The following is a 16,556-nucleotide window of genomic DNA, read 5'->3' as shown; positions in this document are numbered from 1 at the left end:
GCCACTGGCACTCTGTTCAGCACCTTGTTAGCACATTGTTTGAAACAAGGACAAGGCGCTGTCAACCTGGAGTTCCGTCACCACACATTCTGATTTGTTTTTATGGCAAGAGGTTGTGTGGATGGGATGCTCTTACAAGATTCCTGACAGTCCCTCCATAGAGGACCTGAGATCCAGAGTCGGAGACTCTCTCCTCTCCAAGAGGAGGTTAAAAGCCATAGTTTCTTTTATGCATGTTTTATCAGAGCACTTAGGTATTGCTGGAGCTCAGACACTTACAAGTTGAAGAGATTACGCTGCAAGTTGGCTGGGTGACTTCTAAGTGGTAGAGACTTTTGCAACAAGTAGGCTGGGTTTACGGTTGGTGTAGCTGTAGTAGACGTTAATAAAAATCAGCAGTTGGGGCAGCCTTTGAAACCAGAGGAGCACCCCACGGGCTCTGTGCTGGCGGCCCCTTAAACTCGACTCACTCCAGAGTGGAACTGAACAGCTCCAGCGGGGGCGAAAGGCGACCGGAGTGCACTGGCTGACAGCAAAGCAAAAAGACCAGAGCGAGCCAGCCAGGAGTCGAACCTTGAATCTTCTGATTCGTAGTCAGACGCGTTATCCATTGTGCCACTGGCCCTGTCTGCTTGGTTTGTCATCGTTAGCTTGTTGGTTGTAATAAGGACACGGCTCTGTCAACACGGAGTTCATTCAACACATGCTGTGCTTTGTTATTATGGCAAGTTGAGGTGTCGATAGGATGCTCTCACAGAGCATGTGACAGTCCCTCCATAGAGGATCTGTGATCCAGGGTCTGAGACTTTCTCCTCTCCAGGAGGAGGTTACAAGCATTAGATTTATTTTTGACAGAGCAGCTGCAGCATACTTGCGTGGAGGCCCACAGCTAGGCTTGAGGGCAAAAATCTGCCAGTCTTCCCTGGTGGTCTTGTGGTTAGGATTCGGCGCTCTCACCGCCGCAGCCTGGGTTCGATTCCCGGACAGGGAACTTCCTTTTCACCTCTATGGTAAACTTTGAGCTTTAGCGACGAAGATGTGTCCAAACTGCACAGGCGTGAAAGCAGCTCAGAGGGCAAAAGACCTCCTTCGAGCCGCAGTCGAACCAGCGACCTAAGGATTGCCAACATCCCACCTACAGTCCTCCGCTCTACCAACTGAGCTATCGAAGTCTTACAAGAGTTTTCCACAAGCCCACCCCCTTAAGGATGCTGCAGTCCGACTGCTGGCCAAAAAGGGCAGAAGCAGAAACGCTCAAGCATTCCTATAACGGGAGTCCAAGCCGGGCCGCTGGGGGAAAACCAGGAATCCTGACCGCTAGACTATATGGAAGCTGTCACTTGTGAGGGCCAGTCTTTGCACAAACTTCAGTTCTTTCTGATCTCATACACAGTCTCATGGTTTCCGTAAGCTAGTATCTTCTGATCCATAGTCATAAGCGTTATCTTCTGTGCCACTGGCACTCTGTTCAGCACCTTGTTAGCACATTGTTTGAAACAAGGACAAGGCGCTGTCAACCTGGAGTTCCGTCACCACACATTCTGCTTTGTTTTTATGGCAAGAGGTTGTGTGGATGGGATGCTCTTACAGGATTCCTGACAGTCCCTCCCTAGAGGATCTGTGATCCAGGGTCTGAGACTTTCTCCTCTCCAGGAGGAGGTTACAAGCGTTAGATTTATTTTTGACAGAGCAGCTGCAGCATACTTGCGTGGAGGCCCACAGCTAGGCTTGAGGGCAAAATTCTGCCAGTCTTCCCTGGTGGTCTAGTGGTTAGGATTAGGCGCTCTCACCACCGCGGCCTGGGTTCGATTCCTGGTCAGGGAACTTCCTTTTCACCTCTATGGTGAAGTTTGAGCTTTAGCAACAAAGATATGACCGAACTGCACAGGCGTGAAAAGAGCTCTGAGCGCAAAAGACCTCCTTCAAGTCGGAGTCGAACCAGCGACCTAGGAATTGCCAACATCCCACCTACAGTGCTCCGCTCTACCAACTGAGCTATCGAAGGCTTACAAGAGTTTTCCACAAGCCCACCCCCTTAAGGATGCTGCAGTCCGACTGCTGGCCAAAAAGGGCAGAAGCAGAAACGCTCAAGCATTCCTATACCGGGAGTCCAAGCCAGGCCGCTGGGTGACAACCAGGAATCATGACCGCTAGACAATATGGAAGCTATCACTTGTGAGGGCCAGTCTTTGCACAAACTTCAATTCTTTCTGATCTCATACACAGTCTCATGGTTTCCGTAAGCTAGAATCTTCTGATCCATAGTCATAAGCGTTATCCTATAGGTCTTATAAAAGCCTTTGATCTAAAAACCACATAAAAACTCTTAACTGTACATAAGCTCATATTGATCTTTTCTCCATTTTTCTTCTTAAAATAGACCTCTGGTAATTTTTCCTTATCCCGCAGCTCTTTTTTTTTTTCAATTATTTCAATAAAATCTTTTGGTATTGCTTTTTTCAAATCATGATATTGTCTTTGTAATTTTGTTTTAGAAAGAACTGAAGTTTGTGCCAAGACTGCCCTCATAAGTGGCAGCTCCCATATGGTCTAGCGGTCAGGATTCCTGGTTTTCACCCAGGCAGCCCGGGTTCGACTCCCGGTATGGGAAGCCTAGAGCATTTTTGCCACTGCCCTTTTTTTCCAGCAGTCGGACTGCAGCAACTTTAAGGGGGTGGGCTTGTGTGGGAATCTCATAAGCCTTCGATAGTTCAGTTGGTAGAGCGGAGGACTGTAGGTGTGTTGTTGGCAATCCTTAGGTCGCTGGTTCGACTCCGGCTCGAAGGAGCTCTTTTGCCCTTTCATGCCTGTGCAGTTCGCATATATCTTCATAGCTAGAGCTCAAAAGGAAGTTCCCTGACCAGGAATCGGGCCGCGGCGGTGAGAGCGCCGAATCCTAACCACTAGACCACCAGGGAAGGTCCTGCAGAAGCTTGCCCTCAAGCCTAGCTGTGGGCCTCCACGCAAGTATGCTGCAGCTGCTCTGACAAAAATAAATCTAATGCTTGTAACCTCCTCCTGGAGAGGAGAAAGTCTCAGACCCTGGATCACAGTTCTTCTAGGGAGGGACTGTCACATGCACTGTAAGAGCATCCTATCGACACCACAACTTGCCATAATAACGAAGGACAGCATGTGTTGAACGAACTCCGTGTTGAATGAACTCCGTGTTGACTGAGCTGTGTCCTTATTACAAGCAACACGCTAAAGATGAAAAGACTAGAAGACAGGGCCAGTGGTGCAATGGATAACGCGTCTGACTACGGATCAGAAGATTCTAGGTTCAACTCCTGGCTGGCTAGCTTTGGTCTTTTTGCTTTGATGTCAGCCAGTGCACTGCAGTCGCCTTTTGCCCCCACTGGAGCTGTTCAGGTCCACTCTGGAGTGAGTCGAGTTTAAGGGGCCGCAATCACAGAGCCCGTGGGGTGCTCCCCTGGTTTCAAAGGCTGCCCCAACTGCTAGATTTTTATTAACGTCTACTACATCTACACCAATCGTAAACCCAGCCTACTTGTTGCAAAAGTCCCTACCACTTAGAAGTCACCCAGCCAACTTGCAGCGTAATCTCTTCCACTTGTAAGTCTCTGAGCTGTAGCAATACCTAAGTGCTCTGATAAAACATGCATAAAAGAAACTATGGCTTTTAACCTCCTCTTGGAGAGAAGAGAGTCTCCGACCCTGGATCTCAGGGGTTCTATGGAGGGACTGTCAGGAATCCTGTAAGAGCATCCCATCCACACAACGTCTTGCTATAAAACAAAGCAGAATGTGTGGTGACGGAACTCCAGGTTGACAGAGCCTTGTCCTTGTTTCAAACAATGTGCTAACAAGGTGCTGAACGGAGTGCCAGTGGCACAAAGGATAACGCTTATGACTATGGATCAGAGGATTCTAGCTTAGCAATCGTAAACCCAGCCTACTTGCTGCAAAAGTCCCTACCAGGCCCAACCCTGCTTTTCTTCCGAGTTCAGATGAGATCAGGCATTGCCAGGGTGGTATGGCCGTAAGCGAGAGCAGCCGTCAAGAGTTAGCTATTTAAAAATAGGCGCAGCACCAGGAGCCGAGCGCAGCTCAGCTTGCATTGACACTGCACCGACAGAAACAAGGCCTTTGTCCCCTCAATTGTTTACCTGTTTTTTTTTTTGTTTTTTTATTCTGTTTCTGCTCCGGGGCACCAACAGCTCTTGCTAAGTTAAACCAGCCAAGTCACTGTACCCACTTTCCCCCGAATGGACAGCAGGTCATGCGCCAAAGTGAGAACATTATGACAGAGCGTATGCAATACATTTAGACAATGTATATGTTGAACAAGACAAAAACAACCCTCGTCAAAATAGCATACATAAGGAGAATCATTTAGAAAGCATGAAAACAACATGATCATATGCAAACACATGATTGTAAGCACATGCTATATGACCTTTAAAATATGTAAAAACAGAAAAACATACAGCCATTAATTAAAAAGCTAGGATCCTATTGGAGCCGGGAATAGGGTGATGTTAAATCACATCTCATGATACCTATGGCTAAGAAACTGTATATAAACTGTGGGTTTTTGGACATTGTGTGGGAGACAGCTCGATCGACCATCTCTGCTGTAACAATAAACTGCTTCAACTTGAGAACTTCGAAGACCTCAGCCTCTTTTTTGAAACCTAGAAGATGTTTGTAGAGATCCAGCGCAACTTTCCACTACATAATTTGGCGCCTTTCAACGTGGGGCTGGACTGAGGATAGTCGAAGGAAGGTGTCAATGGGCCGAAATGAACTATTTATAAGAAAAAGAGGTCTTCCAGGTTGTCAAGGTATGTCCTTGTACTTACAAATGGCTGTAAATTGTGCACTAACTAATGGCTTTGTATTATATACTAACGAATGGCTGTAAATTATATGCGTATGAAAGAAAGGTACATGCATGGATTGCTACGCGAGAGGCGGGAGCAAGGCGCGCGAGGTAGCACTGGAAATGATCGCTTGATGTAGGTGTGATTAGAGCAAAGGAGCGCTCCGCGTCTCTGTACTCGCCTGTGGATTGAGTAAGACTCTCCCGATAGAGGCAGGGAAATTGGGAGGAGGCCTTTAATCTGATCCCAAAAGCACCTACAGGGAGGGCTGGATCTCAGTGGATGACCTGTGTTAGTCTATATGTTGTGTTTTTATATATGTATGTGGTCTGGACCGAAGAGAATGGGGAATGTTTTGGAAAAGATAATTAGATTGAATGAAAATGAGATTAAGAATGCAAATGCTGAGACATTTGTGAATGAAGATGCATATGGTAAGAGATTTAGAAGGTTAAAGCATGAGTAGGGTGTGTGTTTAAGGATGATGAGAGCTAGAGAGAAATTACTGAGGTGTAGTGTGAGAGAAAGTGAGTATTATAAGAGATTAAAATACAGATAAAATATTAATTGATTAGAGAATGAATAAAAATTGCACATGCTGTGCTGGAGGGACAAAGCAAGCAAAGTGGCCACAACAATTAAGAAAAGCAGTTTTGCATATAAAAAAGTTTGTTTTGTCTCCCAGGACCTGCTTGTGATGATAAAGACATTTTAACTGTTCCTCCAAAAGAAATAAAAGAAATAAAAGTAATAGAGGGAGGTTTGGATTCCAGATAAAAAAAAAAAAGAATAGTTTGCATGCAAATGATCTGTGTTTGCTCGTTAAGAGGCCTTGATAGCGACAGACGTTAACTAGTAACTGTTACTCAGATTTGGGAAGTTGTTTAACAATATAGGATATACATAGAACAGATTTAGATTTCAAGAGTGAGTTCTGAATGTGTGGTGACAGTTAAGAGATTAAAAGCAGATTGGATTATAATGACGTGCGCAAGGAAATTCCTATGGTTATTGCTTTAGTGTTGTCTGTGTCTGTGTGAATGGTTGTGTAAAATTCCATATTGGTGGACATGCAGAGCCCCCCTTCTGCACAGTCCCTTAAGTGGAGCATGGCAGAGATGGACACTCTGTGTTACACTGAGAGGAATGAATGACTGAATGAGCCCTGTAGATAATGTGACAATTGTTGAGTGAATGAGTCCTCTAAATTTGAGGGACTAGAATGTGAGAGTGTGGTTAAGTGTTTGAGTTTAGTGTTTGTGATAGAGTAAGATAAAATAATCATTATTGTAAATTATAATATAAAGATGGACTGTGAAATATTGTGTAATAAAGAAAATATAGAAGAGACTGATGCAGTTTAGGGAAGATATTATAATATTTAGGAAATAAATGAATTCAGTTCAGATAGAAAGATATAAAGAGAAATATATTAAATTAAGGAGAAGTATATAACATAGGTTGACATTTGTGCATACAAAGAGATCATAATATAAATTCTTAGAATTTAATTTAGTGAATAATAGTATCTGATTTAATATTAATGAGGTGTAAAGAGTATAAGATGAATATGGTAAATTAAATACAATTTGGAAAATAAAAAAATGTGTTATATAAAAGAATAAATTAATAAGTTAAACATTTGGGAACAGAGAGGAATAATACTTAGAATTTAGAAAAAAATAAGTATGTTTAAGATATAAATAATTTATATTTAAATACTCAACAAAGAGAGAACAGAAAAGAAAAATAATGGCAAAGAGGAGGAACATTTGATGTAAGCAGTGTGTGAGTAAATACAAACTCTGAAAAATAACTAATAATTATAAATGAAAAGAATAAGACAAAAGGTAAGAAGTAAAATGATGAGTGTGAAAAAAGAGTAAGAAAAATGTACTGTAAACTTGAAACAGGTATAGAAAATGCTAGAGAAATTAAAACAATGTAAAGAAAGACCAACTGGTGTGAAAACACTAAAATAAATTAGGAGAAAAATAAATAAGTAAAGCACAAGCTGAAGCTAGAGAAATGGAATTAGAAGAAAACTAACAAAATAGAAAATTAATACAAAATATAGTAATAAATATTAGGAAAAATCAGCTGTTTGGCAGCAAAGAGAAGAACATAGATGAGAGGAGTCTTTATTTGATAAAGGAAACATGGGAAAGTGGAAAAATGTTTAGATAATAACTAAGCAAATGTATATATTAAATTAAGGGGCACGGAGATGGACTTTGAGGGGTCCTTGTCTTTTCGCCTGCCGGACATTCCTGAAGGCACTGGGAAATAGAATAAGGTGTTTGGAGAAACACAAGGAGCAAATTGTTGACTGTGGACTCTTATTACATGAACTAAAGCAGTGAGCCAGGCACTGCATACAGAGAACTACTGAGACTTGACCCATCCACATATGTTCAAGGAATGCTCTACACTTTAACTCCTTCAAAATGCAGGAAATGTGGGGATTCCTGAATGCAACAATGCAAAGACTGCACCATCTATGAAACAGTTGCCTCGGGGTGCGAGGGAGAGAGATTGGCTGTGGCCTAGCAAACTCAACCTCAAAAGCCCAGTAGAACTATGATGCAAATCAAGTAAATTGCAAATTAAAACAAAAGTGGACCCTTTCTTGAATCAAATTAGACTCCTGTCAAATTAGTCAGGAAGGAAGGTATTATATAAATTAGGACTACACATTTAGTAAAAGCAATTTAAATTAAATAAGAATTACAAAATAAAAAGATAATATCTATTAATTATAACACATAGAAGATGAAAGTAAGACAATTGATAATGGGGATCATACATTAAGTTAAACATTTCTGAAGCAGGGCTAGTAAAAAGCAGAATTTGTCTATGCAGATGTATGATCCTGAAAGAGATTTAGACTTAGAAAATTAATACCAGGAAGAAATTAAAGGAAAAAAAGAACAGCACATTAGAATAAGTCAACAGTGAGAAGCGCTAAGTGTAATAAAATATGATTTTTTGAAAAAAAGGGGGTTAATATAATAAGATTTTGTTTCATTTATAGCCATATAACTGAAAAATTGGGAAGTAAATTTGAGGAATAATGAGGAAAAAAGAGCAAAACAGACCAGATAGATTCAGTGATTTTACAAAAAATTACATAAACGCTGTGGACCCAATCAGTATGATGGACTTGCCTTAAGAAGTAAATATCAAGAGAAAGAGAAACAATAATGAATACAACATCTGAATGAACAAATAGCTCAGAAGTTAAATGATTTAAACAAGTGTAGTTAAATACTTAAAGAAGTATTATCATTGCAGGACTTGAATTTATAATTAGAAAATTAACCAGTATAGTGAGGGTTAAAATTAAACCAGATGCACATCTGCAGAGAAAATAAGAAAAATGCTGAAATGATTATAAAAACAATATTGGAGTTTTATTGAGAGTAGGATTATTAACACCTAGTGATTATAATATGAAATAAATCATTGGATATTTTCGATTTAAAATATATTTCAAGTCAGGCATGACTGTGTATGTAACTAATAAGATTTGATTTTAATTTAAATTAATTTTTTAATTATGCTGCATTAAAGCCGGTCAAAAGCAGATGCTATAAGAACAATTAATGAGAGAAAATCTTCCAGCTGAGGTTCCTACATTTTATGAACAAATGTTTCTCCTGATGTCTAATATTGTTAAGTAATTCACTTCTGTTCAGCTTATTTTAGGTAATTAGCAGAGGAGGGTAGATACCAATTAGTATTTACATTTGCTGGTGAAAATTATACATACAACACAGTGCCTGAAGATCTTATGATGAATAGTAGTTTGTTACACTATGTAGCTGATTTAATTATCTCCATATAGACTTAGCTCAGTTAAAATGCAGAAAACATATGATGACTTTTAGGGAGGATTTTACATTTACATTTACATTTAGTCATTTAGCAGACGCTTTTATCCAAAGCGACTTACAAATGAGGACAAGGAAGCAATTTACACAACTATTAGAGCAGCAGTGAACAAGCGCTATAGACAAGTTTCAGGTGTGTAAAGTCTAAGAAGCAAAACATTAGTAGAAATTTTTTTTTTTTTTTTTTTGAGAGAGAGAGAGAGAGGGCACAGTTAGTGGTATAGCCAGAGAGGCAGTTGCAGATTAGGAAGGAAAGTGGAGACTAAACAGTTGCGTTTTTAGTCGTTTCTTGAAGACAGCAAGTGACTCTGCCGTTCTGATGTAGTTAGGGAGTTCATTCCACCACCTGGGCAGATTGAATGTGAGAGTTCGGGAAAGTGATTTCTTCCCTCTTTGGGATGGAACAACGAGGCGACGTTCATTCACAGAACGCAAGTTTCTGGAGGGCACATATATCTGCAGAAGTGAGAGCAGATACGAAGGAGCACAGCTAGAGGTCACTTTGTAAGCAAACATCAGAGCTTTGAATTTGATGCGGGCAGCAACTGGCAGCCAGTGCAAACGGGTGAGTAGCGGAGTGACATGTGCTCTTTTGGGTTCATCAAAGACCACTCGTGCTGCTGCGTTCTGAAGCAGCTGAAGAGGTTTGATAGAACTAGCTGGTAGCCCGGCTAGCAGAGAGTTGCAATAGTCCAGTTTGGAGAGGACAAGAGCTTGAACAATGAGTTGAGCAGTATGTTCAGATAGGAAGGGTCGGACCTTTCTGATGTTGTAGAGTGCGAATCTGCAAGATCGAGCAGTTCTAGAAATGTGGTCAGAGAAGTTCAGTTGGTCATCAATCGTAACTCCAAGGCTTTTTACCATTTTGGATGCAGTGATGGTTGCTCCATCCATCTGGATTGAAAAGTTATGGTGAAGAGTCGGGTTGGCAGAAACTTCAAGCATTTCCGTTTTCATGAGGTTAAGCTGAAGATGATGATCTTTCATCCAGAGTGAAATGTCTGACAGGCAGGCTGAAATGCGAGCTGGAACCGAGGGATCATCAGGGTGAAAAGAGAGGTATAGCTGGGTGTCATCAGCATAGCAGTGGTAGGAAAAACCATGTTTCTGGATGACTGTTCCTAAAGATGCCGTGTAGATAGAGAAGAGAAGTGGCCCAAGCACAGAGCCCTGAGGTACCCCAGTGTTTAGGTGCTGTAGGTTGGACACCTCTCCCCTCCACGACACCCTGAATGACCTGTCCGAGAGGTAGGAACTGAACCATTGAATAACAGTGCCTGCGACGCCCAGTGACTCAAGCGTAGATAGCAGGATCTGGTGGTTTACAGTGTCAAAAGCAGCTGATAAATCCAGCAAGATGAGGACAGATGATTTAGAGTCTGCTTTAGCCAGTCTGAGATCCTCCACGACCGAGAGCAGGGCAGTCTCAGTTGAGTGTCCTTTCTTAAAGCCAGATTGCTTGTTGTCCATGAGGTTGTTTTGAGTAAGAAAGTCCAGGACTTGATTGAACACTACTTTCTCCAAAATCTTGGCCATGATTTGAAAGTAAATAAGCGACAGGATGTGAGGTAGTAAGTCACCTATAGTGCTTCTAGAGCTACAATCTCAATTAAAGAACATTGTGAAAATTAAACAACAAACAGATCTCTGTGAACAATCTAGCATGAAAGGGAGGAAAAGACATAGTCTATAGCCTATACATAAAGAAATAATTGCACCAACAGCATTTCTAAGTACAGTATACTTATTGCAGATGCACATGATTTTGATCAAGGGTAAAGTATTAGGAAAAATTAAACAGCAAGGAGATTGGTCTCCTTATTAAATGCAGTGATTCGTGAGTTTTGCCCATGTTAAATCTGTGCTAAATATAATGTGAGGAAAGGGACAGCAACCAGTACCTTAAGTGACATTCAAGCATTTAGTGAGGGTTTTGAGGTTATACTAAACTGAGTACAAGGCAAGAAATACATGTTTGTACTACTTAACAGGTTAGGATTAAAAACAGGTTGTGGTGATTAATTATATTTCTAATAAGAAAAACTATGATTTCTACATCTGGAATAACATCAGAAATAATTTCAAATAATGGATGTGCATTTATAAAGTATTTAGAGTAATTGAAGTAAACTAAAAATAGCTAAATAAGTAAATAAGTAATTAAATGAATAAGCAAACAAATAAATAAAACTGTTAAAGAAGTACTGTTAATTAAGAATAAATCAAAGGCTAGAGTGAAATTATCATGCACAATCACAAGGACTGGTCAAAAGCTACAAGAAGATCCATGAGGGCCAAAGCTTTTTTTAAAAATATGTGAAAATGCTAAACTTGATTAAGTTTGGATTATTAAACTAGACTGATGTGTAAACAGATGCTTTAATGAGCTTTTACATGTACACTAACAGAAACAGGAACTTAACACTGCATGGAACGCTAATGTCCTGTCTAATACATTGGCAAATAAGAATTTTGTCTTATAAGAAAAACTAACTGCCATGTATGAAGCTATTCATTCACAGGAACAGAACAGTGAACGACAGAAGGAAGATGTTCCTGCTGCTGCTGATGATGATGCAAATGAAGATGAGTGAAAGCCTAGAGGTAACTTCTCCAAAGGTAAAGGATTATCCCAGTCTGATGGAGTCAGACAAGAGTATCCAACAACTGACTTCTTAGTTTTCTTGGAAAGGGGTGAATATCCCACAACAAAATGAAGGTAAAGAACAATCGTCTGAAGAAAAATATTGACCCAGAGGATATGTATGAAAATCAAAATGATATGCAATTTAAAAAGAAATTGAGTATGACCAGATCTCAGATCATCAGCTCTTAGAAAAAACTAATAACAATGATTGGTATTGTTGGGCAAAATACATTTAGAAAATTACAAATATTCAATTGCCCAATATGTTTACAAACACTTTTAAAAAAGCTTATAGTGGTTGTAAATTTTTATGTTTATAGACATTGTGCAAAATTCAGTATACTGTACTGTGACTGCCCATTTTGCCAGGCCCAATGTCTCGATATTATAGGAAGCACCAAATTTACATTAGAGAACAATGGTAGGTTGAAAAAAGAAAGCAAAGAAATGAACATTAAAGTTCCAGCAACAACAAGAGAGATTCCCACAAATATGCAATAAGAAATTAGAATATGAATGTTATAACCAAACAAGAGGATCGACAAATGTGAGAAAATTTAAAAGGAAATTGTGCAATAATTTGCCATTTGACTGATAGATGTGGGGAAAAGAAAATGTTTATATGCAAACCTTCCAAATGGCTACAGCTACAATAAGGAATATAATGTTGCCAGTTTCAGAAAAAGGCGATAGGACGGCTAACAGCACACTTGGTAATTGCACTGAACAAAATGTCCAATTGCCAAGATGATTTCCCTTAATACAACAATATGAACAAATAGCAGACTACTACTGGATCTATGGAAGGGGAATATTACACCTCAACATTCCATTGAAATGGAAAGGGATTTGTACTAGAGTTAAACTAATACAGGAAGTGATAATAATTGATTGAGTTGAAGAGCAAAATTATATACAAAGACAGCAGAATTGGAAGCATCGAGTTAAGAGACAATATACACCTGACTCAGAAGTTCACATTGGCCAACCTAGTGTAATACCAGATGAGTTTAAAACTAGAGATATAGCAAAAGGACTTGACTCTATAATAGTGTGGATAATTGCAATGACAATTTTTACAGTGGATTAACTACATTTATTACAACCAACAAAGATTTATAAAGTACACAAATGATGACGTTAAAGTATTAGGAGAATAATTGACCCTAACAAATAAAATGGCTTGGTAAATCACTGCACCCTTTGCTGCTCCTATATTCCAAATAATACCACCTTAGGTGGATCTTTCACTGAAGCCATGCGAAAATTGGAAAATCTGAGGAAAGAAGTAAAAGAGAACGCTGGAGAGGATAAGTACTTTAGTAACTAGTTTGCCTCCATGAATGGATCATTAGGACAATAGTTGCGATTGGACAATAATTAAGATTGGAATATTCAAAAGAATTGCTACATTTGGATGAGTTTTGAGAACAATTACTACCCTAAATTTCTTTCATCTTTAATGTCTTAAAAATAATAATAATATAATTCTTTAGCTTTTTACTAATTTTATAAAGGCTTTAAATCCCAAAGAGAATGGTTTTAAGCAAGGCATCATCCTAATACAGGAAAATGCAAATAGAATGGACTGAACTGAAAGATTGTGTAATCATTTTAAGACCCGTTTACTAGTATAAAATTCTGTGTATATAGGAGTTCATCAAAGCTGCCGGAGCTGATATCAGATGTACACGAGGAAAGAGGGAAGATGACTATGGGTCAAGGGACACTCCAGAATCCAGCAACAAAGGAGAAGAAGAGCAGAATCTACTGGAGGTTTAAAACCTCACTGTCTGCACCAACACCAGACAGTACTCAGAAGTACCTCTGGCGACGTGGGATGAAACATCAGATATAGTTCTTTTACAGGCGCTATGAATGTTCTGCAAATATTGAGATTTTCTTTTGTGTGTTGATTAATCAAGTATATATGTTATATAACCACTGCTGTGAGCAAAGCTGACAAAGCATATGTTTTAACATGACTAATAATTGTTGAGTGTTGAAGTCCCCAAGAAAGTATTTAGTTAGGGAGAGCGGGATCTTTTACTCCTTCTAGAGCCAAAAGTGGAGGGAGATGTTTGGTTCCTTTTCTCCTCTGAAGTGCGGCACAAGGATGCTGACAATTGATAAGGATGTAGATGGGCAACTTTTTTGGTTGCACAAGAATGTTAAAAACTGAGCAAAATGTTAGATTCTTAAGTTGCACTTCAGCGAGGGATTTAGGAAAGGGACTTTTTTGATAAAGTCCCTGAGGGGGGATTTATAGTGGAACTTTTATTATGTAATCACTATATATAGTGGAACTTTTATTATGTAATCACTATATAATCTGCCACTATTAAAATATAGATTACTATTAAAATATACTGTTAAAACTTATAGAAAGACCTATATTCAAGTGATGCAGAAGAGACATTAAAAACATGCAGGGCCTTATAATTGAGGGCCTTACAATTGAAGCACAGCAGGTCATGCGCCAAAGTAAGAACATTATGACAGAGCGTATGCAATACATTTAGACAATGTATATGTTGAACAAGACAAAAACAACCCTCGCCAAAATAGCATACATAAGGAGAATCATTTAGAAAGTATGGAAACAACATGATCATATGCAAACACATGATTGTAAGCACATGCTATGTGACCTTTAAGATATGTAAAAACAGAAAAACATACAGCCATTAATTAAAAAGCCAGGATCCTATTGAAGCCGGGAATAGGGTGATGTTAAATCATATCTCATGATACCTATGGATAAGAAACTGTATATAAACTGTGGGTTTTTGGACATTGAGTGGGAGAGAGCTCGATCGACCATCTCTGCTGTAACAATAAACTGCTTCAACTTTACATTTACATTTAGTCATTTAGCAGACGCTTTTATTCAAAGCGACTTACAAATGAGGACAAGGAAGCAATTTACACAACTATAAGAGCAGCAGTGAACAAGTGCTATAGACAAGTTTCAGGTGTGTAAAAGTCTAAGAAGCAAAACATTAGTAGAAATTTTTTTTTTTTTTTTTTTTTTGAGAGAGAGAGAGAGAGAGAGAGAGAGAGAGAGAGGGCACAGTGGTATAGCCAGAGAGGCAGTTGCAGATTAGGAAGGAAAGTGGAGACTAAACAGTTGCGTTTTTAGTCGTTTCTTGAAGACAGCAAGTGACTCTGCTGTTCTGATGTAGTTAGGGAGTTCATTCCACCAACTGGGCAGATTGAATGTGAGAGTTCGGGAAAGTGATTTCTTCCCTCTTCGGGATGGAACAACGAGGCGACGTTCATTCACAGAACGCAAGTTTCTGGAGGGCACATATATCTGCAGAAGTGAGAGCAGATACGAAGGAGCACAGCTAGAGGTCACTTTGTAAGCAAACATCAGAGCTTTGAATTTGTGCAAACGGGTGAGTAGCGGAGTGACATGTGCTCTTTTGGGTTCATCAAAGACCACTCTTGCTGCTGCGTTCTGAAGCAGCTGAAGAGGTTTGATAGAACTAGCTGGTAGCCCGGCTAGCAGAGAGTTGCAATAGTCCAGTTTGGAGAGGACAAGAGCTTGAACAATGAGTTGAGCAGTATGTTCAGATAGGAAGGGTCGGACCTTTCTGATGTTGTAGAGTGCGAATCTGCAAGATCGAGCAGTTCTAGAAATGTGGTCAGAGAAGTTCAGTTGGTCATCAATCGTTACTCCAAGGCTTTTTACCATTTTGGATGCAGTGATGGTTGCTCCATCCATCTGGATTGAAAAGTTATGGTGAAGAGTCGGGTTGGCAGAAACTTCAAGCATTTCCGTTTTCATGAGGTTAAGCTGGAGATGATGACCTTTCATCCAGAGTGAAATGTCTGACAGGCAGGCTGAAATGCGAGCTGGAACCGAGGGATCATCAGGGTAAAAAGAGAGGTATAGCTGGGTGTCATCAGCATAGCAGTGGTAGGAAAAACCATGTTTCTGGATGACTGTTCCTAAAGATGCCGTGTAGATAGAGAAGAGAAGTGGCCCAAGCACAGAGCCCTGAGGTACCCCAGTGTTTAGATGCTGTAGGTTGGACACCTCTCCCCTCCACGACACCCTGAATGACCTGTCCGAGAGGTAGGAACTGAACCATTGAACTTGAGAACTTCGAAGACCTCAGCCTCTTTTTTGAAACCTAGAAGATGTTTGTCGAGATCCAGCGCAACTTTCCACTACAGTTTGAGCCCCACGTTGGGTGTTTGTGTTACCTTTCTCTCTCTCTCTTCGGCAGCTATCATTTGGGTTTAGCCAGCAGACCAAGTGAGACAAAGTTCAGCATTTCTACTACAGGTGGTTTGGTGTCTGAGTCTCTGTGGTGCAATCGGTTAGTGCGTTCGGCTGTTAACTGAAAGGTTGGTGGTTTGAGCCCACCCAGGGACGAACCAAGGCTTTTGCTGCCTTGCAACTGCTAACACGTGCACCCGGCAATGATCCTGGGCCACGTGCTGTCTGGCGTTACAAGATGACATCAGGATTAAGCAGAAGTTTGTTGTCCAGTGCCTCTATTGGCCAAGTTACTTATTCCAGTTGATTTAAAATCAGCATCAAACTTTACACAGGTAGGGAAGGTATTGATAAAAAGTGACTTTCTCTCGAAGGAGCATCTCACAAGCCCGCCTAGCTCAGTTGGTAGTGCATAAGACTCTTAATCTCAGGGTTGTGGGTTCAAGCCCCATGTTGGGCGTTTCTGTTACCTTTCTCTCTCTCTTTTCGGCAGCTTTCATTTGCATTCTTCGAGCATACCTATTGAGACAAAGTTCAGCATTTCTACTACAGTTGGATTGCTCTCTAAGCCTCTGTGGTGCAATCGTTTAGCGCGTTTGGCTGTTAACCGAAAGGTTGGTCATTCGAGCCCACCCAGGGATGATCGAAGGCTTTTGCTGCCTTGCAACTGCTAACACGTGCACCAGGCAATGATCCTGGGCCACGTGCTGTCTGGCGTAACAAGATGACATCAGGATTTAGCAGAAGTTTGTTGTCCAGTGCCTAGGTCGGCCAAGTTACTTATTCCAGTTGATTTAAAATAAGCATCAAACTTTACACAGGTAGGGAAGGTGTTGATCAAAACAGTGGCTAGAATGAATGTCTCACAAGCCCGGTTAGCTCAGTCGGGAGAGCATGAGACACTTAATCTCAGTGACGTGGGTTCGAGCCTCACGTTG

The 16,556-nt window shown here is 40.4% G+C and overlaps 4 non-coding genes and 1 pseudogene across 4 annotated transcripts; 2 read left to right on the top strand and 3 right to left on the bottom strand.

The window, feature by feature from the left end:
• Positions 1–16,556, bottom strand: part of LOC130222044 (zinc finger protein 721-like) — a 495,527-nt pseudogene that overhangs the window by 151,683 nt on the left and 327,288 nt on the right.
• Positions 553–625, bottom strand: trnar-acg (transfer RNA arginine (anticodon ACG)). The gene has a single exon. It is a non-coding gene; the product is annotated as a tRNA-Arg (tRNA).
• Positions 1,086–1,172, bottom strand: trnay-gua (transfer RNA tyrosine (anticodon GUA)). The gene is given in 2 exon segments: positions 1,086–1,121; positions 1,136–1,172. It is a non-coding gene; the product is annotated as a tRNA-Tyr (tRNA).
• trnae-uuc (transfer RNA glutamic acid (anticodon UUC)) lies at positions 2,540–2,611 on the top strand. Its single transcript has one exon. It is a non-coding gene; the product is annotated as a tRNA-Glu (tRNA).
• On the top strand, positions 2,701–2,787 carry trnay-gua (transfer RNA tyrosine (anticodon GUA)). Its single transcript is given in 2 exon segments — positions 2,701–2,737; positions 2,752–2,787. It is a non-coding gene; the product is annotated as a tRNA-Tyr (tRNA).

Source organism: Danio aesculapii, chromosome 4 (genome assembly GCF_903798145.1).
Source record: "Danio aesculapii chromosome 4, fDanAes4.1, whole genome shotgun sequence".
NCBI lineage: Eukaryota > Metazoa > Chordata > Actinopteri > Cypriniformes > Danionidae > Danio > Danio aesculapii.
Note: the sequence above shows the minus strand (reverse complement) of the source record. Positions and strands in the feature narration are given on the sequence as shown.